The sequence below is a fragment of the Schistocerca piceifrons genome, chromosome 2 (genome assembly GCF_021461385.2).
Source record: "Schistocerca piceifrons isolate TAMUIC-IGC-003096 chromosome 2, iqSchPice1.1, whole genome shotgun sequence".
Lineage (NCBI taxonomy): Eukaryota > Metazoa > Arthropoda > Insecta > Orthoptera > Acrididae > Schistocerca > Schistocerca piceifrons.
Window position 1 is genome coordinate 941,072,351 of NC_060139.1, and position 8,482 is coordinate 941,080,832.

The following is an 8,482-nucleotide window of genomic DNA, read 5'->3' on the forward strand; positions in this document are numbered from 1 at the left end:
GAATTCATTAAGCTAAATAATTGTTTTCACTTATATGTAACTTTACTCTTAGGTCTATTCGTTTAACGGATATCTTCGAAGAAGGATACCAGTAAGGAAATTGGATGATAAGTTACTGTAAGATGCCATTACGCTGTATATTCATATTGTCTGAGTAGAACAGCCGAGATCACAAAACTGTATTTTTATTTTCGATGACGATGTCCAGCAGTAATCGCGACGAGTTATTAGGTAACCACACCTGAAGATGGACAATACTGACTGAAACCGATCATCTAAAATTAATAGTATTGTGAGGTAGACTGTGTTACTTATACAGTTTGTATGAAAATTTTATAGATTTTTTCCATGCGCTTTCTTGTTGGGGAGTTTTACAAAGCATATTGTTATCTGCCTGGAAAAAATTCCATGTGCTAGGGTTGACTTGTACACATCATTAATGAGCTGACTGAGTAAGCTGGAATGACTGGTATTATGTTCTAGCTACATTAATACATCGCATGCGGCTTTCTCTCTCACTTTTTTTCCCTATATCTTGTTCAAAATCTACGAATTTGTTTGAAATCTTATGGGACTTAACTGCTAAGGTCATTAGTCCCTAAGCTTACACACTACTTAACCTAAAGTATCCTAAGGACAAACACAGACACATTCATGCCCGAGGGAGGACTCGAACCTCCGCCGGGACCTTTCTCGATCTTACATAGGCATATTAATTTCAGTGCTACTACCATATTTCATTTTGTTGTTTCACTACGTATGCATCTACATTTTCAGTGCATCTCCTTCTTTTTCCGAGGAATGAACAGAGCGTGGGGGACAGAATCTTGGCATATGATCATGAAATGATTAGGGATGGGGAACGGCGGGAACTCCAGAAATTTGTAACAGGTGTTCAAAGCGAAATGGTAAGCGTGGGCTTGATGTTAACTTTGGACTGCAGGATGTGAATAATACAGGTTGGAAGCTGTTTATTTGTAGCTGACTGCGGTCGAGACGCCATCTGCCTGCTAGCGGAGATACTGCCAACTGGAGCGGAAAGGACCGTTTTCTGTTGCCAGAGAAGCGTTTGGAAAAGAGCAAGAGTAGCCGTGATAGTCTAGTGGTTAGGACATTGCGTTGTGGCCGCAAGAACCCAGGTTCGAATCCTGGTCACGGCAACATAATGCTCTATTTTGTATTTTTTAAAGAGTTGCAAATGTAGTCAAAAGGCCTCTTCACATTGTAACAACTGAATATTGGTCATTCAGGTTACCAATATTACACAGATGTGATTTACACCATCTGATATTTTTTTACATATATCATGTATGATATAACATATCACCGATTAGTAATGAAAACAATTTTGCTAATCAAACATGAACCTTCAGTGGCATATGCTCAACTGCAAACTGCAGATCGTAAAACAGTTATCGAATAATAAGAACATTCTCAATGTTTTTCCTCCTTCCTCAGATGGAAAAAGATGAAAGTTGAAAAATAGATTGTATTCAAGAAAAATTCTGTAGTGTGGAAATCATTTGACTATTACGAATAGTTACAGATGATACAAGCACCATTTGCATATATGCTCGTGTATCAACATCGATTTCTGCTGCTGAGTATATGATGTGCTCATAAAAATCTAAATATATTTTTAGCAAGAGCTGTTGAACATATGCGTACAATATGAGGACACACAGATATGTGATTTTGACAGTTAATTTCTGGAGAGTAATATCTAGTAAAAGGAAAAAGCTTTTGGGCTAAGCACCACACACAGCAGCTGAAAAACGTAAACCAATCTTTATTTCCAAAGTGAATGTTGTTGGGCATACACGATGTCAAAAAAACCATATTTTGCTTATTTTAATTCCATATTGCAATTTGATGTCACTTTTTGGGGTAACTGACAAGGAGATGCTGAAATTACCCGGTCCAAAAGAGTGTAAGAAATTATTGACGGTGTGAATACATCAGATTTTTACAACAGTCTCTTCAGATAATTAGGTATAATACTACAGGTTCTCAGTGTGTTTATTCTTTAATGAAATATAACACAAGAAACACGCCTCTCCTTGAAATACACCCATCAATTCCCGGAATCATTAACAAGAACAAAAATGATTCATATTAAAACTTAAAGTCACACACTCTGGTGTTCATAATTCGGAAATACACTTTGTCAGTAGCTTGTAAGAAACTTTAAAAAGGTCAGCTACAGATGAAGTAGAGATTAGGAGAACCTTAATCAATTTTGTGCCAGCCATTTCATTGTATTTCAGAGATCAATTTCTTAGCAAAGCGAAATGGAGTGTCTATATTTAAAGTCATATCACATAAAATGAATGTAGTGTAATACTTGATTTCGGAATAATTTCATAGCAGCAAATGTTGCATGTGTAACTAAGCACTGAAAACTCGCTTTTCATTTGACGGCCCTTGAGTTCAATACCTTATGGATTATCTTACGCACTTTAGAACTGTAAATTTAGTCTTAGTAGTAAGCTTTTAATTAATTTGTGTATGAGAACAAGCATTTTTAACTTTTTTCGCGTTCTTGAGTTCAACACCACTTAGGACCTTCGGCAGGAAAATTAGTACATCAGGTTTATTTTACAAGTAGTTAATGCATTTTATTATTTGGCATTTCCGTAGCCTCGAAAATCTTTTACTTTGAATATGGTATAAGTATTCTGATCTAACCTTCCATGAGTTTGATTCTATGAAGATCCGTAAAAAGTTGTAAACCATCCAACATATTGCGTTTTGGCTTCAATGCAGTTAGTGTATTTCAGTATAGGCTATACTTTTCTTCTATATTTCCGTATTTCTAGAGCGCATTATTGTCATTCTCCTATTACAGGCATCAGCAGGTACAGATGAATCTTAGACGGGGAAATTATTATTTGGGAAAGAAAGTAATTACGAACAAATTGGGTTGCTGCGATAACATTTGTCGTCATTTGTCATAACCACTATCTGCCTTCTGCTTGTATGTGTATACTACACTGAAGAGCCAAAGAAAATGGTACACCTGCCTAATGTTGCGTAGGACCCCCGCGAGCACGCAGAAGTGCCGCAACATGACGTGGCATGGACTCGACTAATGCCTGAAGTAGTGCTGGAGTGAACTGACACCATGAATCCTGTAGGGCTGTCCATAAATCGGTAAGAGTACGAAGGGGTGGAAATCTTTCTGAACAGCACTTTGCAAGGCATCCCAGATATGCTCAACAATGTTCATGTCTGGGGAGTTTGGTGGGCAGCGGAAGTGTTTAAACTCAGAAGAGTACTCCTCGACGTTTAAACACAGAAGAGTGTTCCTGGAGCCACTCTCTAGCAATTATGGATGTGTGGGGTGTCACATTGTCCTGCTGGAACTGCCAATGCACAATGGACGTGAATGGATGCAGGTGATCAGAAAGGATGTTTACGTGCATGTTACCTGTCAGAGTCGTATCTAGACGTATCAGGGGTCCCATATCACTCCAACTTCACACGCCCCACACCATTTGAGAGCCTCCACCAACTTGAACTGTCCTCTACTGACATGCAGATTCCATGGATTCATGAGGGTGTCTCCATACCCGTAAACGTCCGACCGCTCGATACAATTTGAAACGAGACTCGTCCGACCAAGCAACACGTTTCCAGTCATCAAAAGATTGCACTTCTTTCACGTTGAACGATTGTCTTCAGTTGTCCTTGGCCCCTTTCTTGCAGGATATTTTTCCAGTCCAGCGATGTCGGCGATTTGATGTTTTACCGGATTCCCGATATTTACAGTACACTCGTGAAATGGTCGTACGGGAATATCCCCACTTCATGGCTACCTCGTAGCTCGTCCCTCTTCTCGTAAGCCGACAATAACACCACGTTCAAACTCACTTAAATCTTGCTAACCTGCCATTGTAGTAGCAGTAACCGATCTAAAAACTGCGCCATACGCTTGTCTTACATAGATGTTGCCAACCGCAGCGCCCTATTCTGTCTGTTTGCATATCTCTGTATTGGAATATGCATGCCTGTACCAATTACTTTGGAGCTTCAGTAAACATGTTCTTTGTGAGATCTTTTGTTCGTCGTGGAAATAAAGCGGTTCTAGTTAGAACGCGTTATGGTCTTGCTCAGTTAAATACCCACGCCAATACTTGTTACGAACTTGAAATTACTAAATGCGTTATGGTCTTGCTCAGTTATATACCCACGCCAATACTTCTTACGAACTTGAAATTACTAATTTACTGACTTGCTTCTCAAATGAATCGCATTCTTCTGCACTTCATGTGCTAAGCGACTTGCAAACTGTAAGCCTTCACGGCCAGAAATCTCACAATTAATACAATATTCCGAGCTATTATGACGTGGGCGAATGGATTTCACCTTAAAACCCAACATTTCATCACCATATGCGGAGAACATCTTCAAGCGGGATCGTAGCTGCTTTGAATGCCCGATTCACACCCTGCCTCGCTGCTTCCTCGCAGTTGCGTGACGTCAAATGTTTTGAATGCGGAGTACAGTTGGCCGTTGTCGACTGCCGTCGTCCGCTGTTGCTATCACCCTATGGTGGAAGAGTGGTACACATCTTCTTCAGCACCGGAATCCACATGTCATTCAATTTCACCCCCTCCTCCTCCCTATTAAAATTCCTGGGGTGTTTTACAATCTCTATGGCCTCCCTGTATAGACTTTCATGGTATCCGATTGTGGCTGCCAGTACTTGAGTCCTATAAAAATGAATGTGGTGGTCTCCTGGTTGTGCTCCTCTTTTTGTAGCACCGACATACACCTCCCCTCAACTACACGGAATCTTATAAACTCCTGCTTTTTTCAGCGGTTGGTGAGCATCCTTGGCCGATTTTAGATGATCTTGTATCTTACGCGTGTGTTTGTGTGTTACTATGTTTCATTGGGCATCAAGTTCCCAAACAACGATGAAATTTTTATAGATGGCAATGTGCCATGTCACCAAGCCATTATTGTTTGCTATTGGTTTGAAGAACATTCTGCACAATTCGAGTGAATGATTTGGCCACCGGCCGAACATTTATGGGACATAATCGAGGTGTCAGGTCATACACAAAATCCTGCACCGGCAACACTTTCGTTATTACAAGCGACTATAAATACAGCATGGATCAATATTTCCGCAAGGGACTTGCAATGACATGTTGTGTCCATGCCAATTCGTATTGTTGCACTACGCTGGGCAGGAGGTGGTCCGACACGTTATTAGGAGGTATCTCATGACTTTTGTCACCTCATTGTAATATGGCGGTTCTCACATGTACGAGTATTTCGTAGTCGTTGCATGTACAGGGTGGTGCAGGGAAACGGGGAATTTCGAAATAACGACATTTCCATGAATAAATTCATAAAACTAGTAATTTATTAACGAAAGTGAATGTATTCAGTATGCCATTATTCAGTATGTCTTTACAATCAAAATGTCCAAAAGTATCTCTTTACTTTTTAAAGATGACATCGGAAAGATGTACTCCCATTCGGCGTTCGCACTCTAACAGCCTGTTATGAAAACTCTGGAATGCGCGGTGTAGCAAATCTTGGGGAATGGCAGTGATTTCGTTTTCAATGTTCTCCTTCAGTTCATGGATTGTTGCAGGACGTGTACGGTACACCTTGCCTTTAAGATATCCCCACAGGAAAAGTCGCACACACTAAGATCAGGGGATCTCGCAGGCCATGCAATGTCACCGTTGCGGGAAATATTGCGTCTTCCAAGCAATTGACGAACTGCTGCCATCGATTGTCGAGCAGTGTGTGACGCGGCTCCGTCCTGCTGAAACCACATGTTTTCGACGTTAAGATTAAGCTCTTACAGTCTCGGTGTAAAGAATGTTAGAAGCATTTCAACATATTGAGCAGATATTACAGTCACTCCACTACCATCCTCACGTTCAAAAAAATAAGGACCGATAACACCATGACATGATACAGCACACCATATTGTGACCTTGGCGCTATGTAGTGGTCGCTGGTGAAACTCACAAGGATTGTTCTGTGCCCAATAACGAAAATTCTGTTTGTTCACGAATCCGTTCAGGTGGAAATGGGCTTCGTCTGATATCCTTAAGTTACCAAAGGAAATTTGCGTCCTCGTTGATTTTAGCCACTATCTGGCTACTAAACTCCATACGTGACGCTGGGTCTCGTTCATGTAAGTGTTGCACAATCTGCAACTTATAGGGATGGAAGTCTAATTCGTGCAGCATTCCTTGTAAGCTTCGTCGCTTAATCCCTAGCGAAGATGCATGCTGTCGAACGGAGCGGCGAGGACTTCTCTCGATTGCAGCTCTAGCAGCTTGCAATGTTCTCTGGGGTACGTACCGTTGGAATGCCACCTGGAGGTTTCTTTTTCAAGGCAGATCCTGTTTCTTTAAAACTACGCACCCACGTTGTAATCGCATGCGCAGATGGGACACGTCCATGACGTCCAAGCTGGTAATGCTGTCGAAATGTTCTATGCGCGGCAGTCGCACTATCACCATTTTTGTAAAGCGCTCTCACAGCTACTGCACGTTCCGCACCAGTCCAATTCTCCATGATTACTAAATGGCAATGCGTTTACATCAATTGTGAAAAGTTTCGAACATCTGCCGGCGCTACAGTGCTGCCAACTGTAACGTTCAAAATTTCCCGTTCCCCTGCGCCACCCTGTACATGGCGAGACCTCCAAATGGATGGCGAAAATTATGTCGTAGAGAATCCTCCGTTAACCACTGTAAAGTGATAGATACGATCACTACTGCATAGGGCTATTAAAACTTTTTGAGTTAAAACACTAAGAAAGACTGAATCTGTGAGATGTTATGCTCAGAGAAGAATTGTAAACGGTCTCCAAGTAGCCGTACATAGCCATTCCGATTCAGTGATCGGTTCAGTTGGACCAGAGGACTCAGTCCATTTCATGTAAACACAGCCCACACCACCAGCTTGCACGGTTCCTTGTTGACAACTAGAGTCCACGGCTTCGTTGGGTCTGCGTCATACTCGAATCCTAGTATCAGCGCCTACCAACTGAAACTGGAACTCACTTGATCAGGCCACCGTTTTCCCGTCGGGGGGTCCAACCGATATGGTCATGAGCACAGCCGAGACGCCGCGGGCGATGTCGTGCTGTTAACAAAGGCACTCGCGTCGGTCGTCTGCTGCCATAGCCCATAACACCACATTTCATCGCACTGTCCTAACGGGTACGTCCGTCGAACTTCACACATTGTTTTATGCGGTTATTTCACGCAGTGTTGCTTGTCTGTTAGCACTGACAACGCTACCCAAACGGCGCTGCTCTCGGTCGTCAAGTGACGCTCGTCGGCCAGTTCGTTGTCCGTGGTGAGAGGTATTCTCGGCACATCCTTGACACTACGGATCTCAAAACTCAATTCTCTTACGATTTCCGAAATAGAATGTCTCATGCTTATAGCTCTGACTACGACTCCCCATTAAAAGTCTATTAATTGCCGTAGTGTGGCCATAATCACGTCGGACACGTTTTCACGTAAGTCACCTGAGTACGAACGACAGCTCCGCCAATGCACTGCCCTTTTATACCTTGTGTACATAACGCTGCCTGCAATCTGTATACATGCATATCGCTATCCCACGACTTTTGTCACCTCTATCACGAAACGTAAAAAAGGCATTTTACATTAATTACCTAAATATATCATCGCTGGTCACATATAATTACTTCACGGGTTCCAGTAACATTTTCGATAATCCTGTTTTCTGATATCACAGCACGAAATTTCAAGCATTCGAATGACCTGTCTGTTACCACAGATCTCAGCTACACTTAACCTCTCGTCGACTATGATTGCATCACTTACTAACGAATTTTGCTATCTGTACTATGTCATATGAACATCAATAATTTATCGGAATATGCAGGACTCATACGATAATAATTTGGTATCTTCTGTTCCCGTTACGGTCAGTAAATTAACTTACGACAAGTCGTTCTTTTTCTGCCATTCTCCAACTTATTTCCCTTATCTCGTTGTTTTCTGTTGCTTATCAGACATAGTAGCTAAAATAACTACTACACACGCTTTCTTTTGGGTGTTCGAGATCTGAACCTTGTAAAATGACAAAAATAGAAGTTTCAAACATCAAAATACCACGATCACTTTAATAGAGCATTTAATGAGATTATCTGTTTCGGCAAACTATGTTTCAATCTTCGGATCTCATGCAGTACATTTCCAAGAATCTCATCCAAGTGTGTAACAATTTGCGTCACTTGGAACGTGAAGATGGTAACATAGCTTGCTGAAAACAGTAACCTGAATAAATGCTCTACTAAAGCGATGGTGTCATTTCGAAGTTTGTTGCTTCTTTTTTCATTTCAGTCTAGATCGCCTCCAGAGTGGAATTAATGTCAAGCACATATAGTCTCATACAATTTCTCCGTCTACTGACAATGATGACAATACTATTGATGATGTGAGGGTAGCTTCACTGTTTTGAAGGT

The 8,482-nt window shown here is 41.5% G+C and overlaps 1 non-coding gene across 1 annotated transcript; it reads left to right on the forward strand.

Moving 5' to 3' along the window:
- Positions 1 to 1,088: 1,088 nt before the first annotated feature.
- Trnah-gug lies at positions 1,089 to 1,160 on the forward strand. The gene has a single exon. It is a non-coding gene; the product is annotated as a tRNA-His (tRNA).
- The last annotated feature ends 7,322 nt before the right edge of the window (positions 1,161 to 8,482 follow it).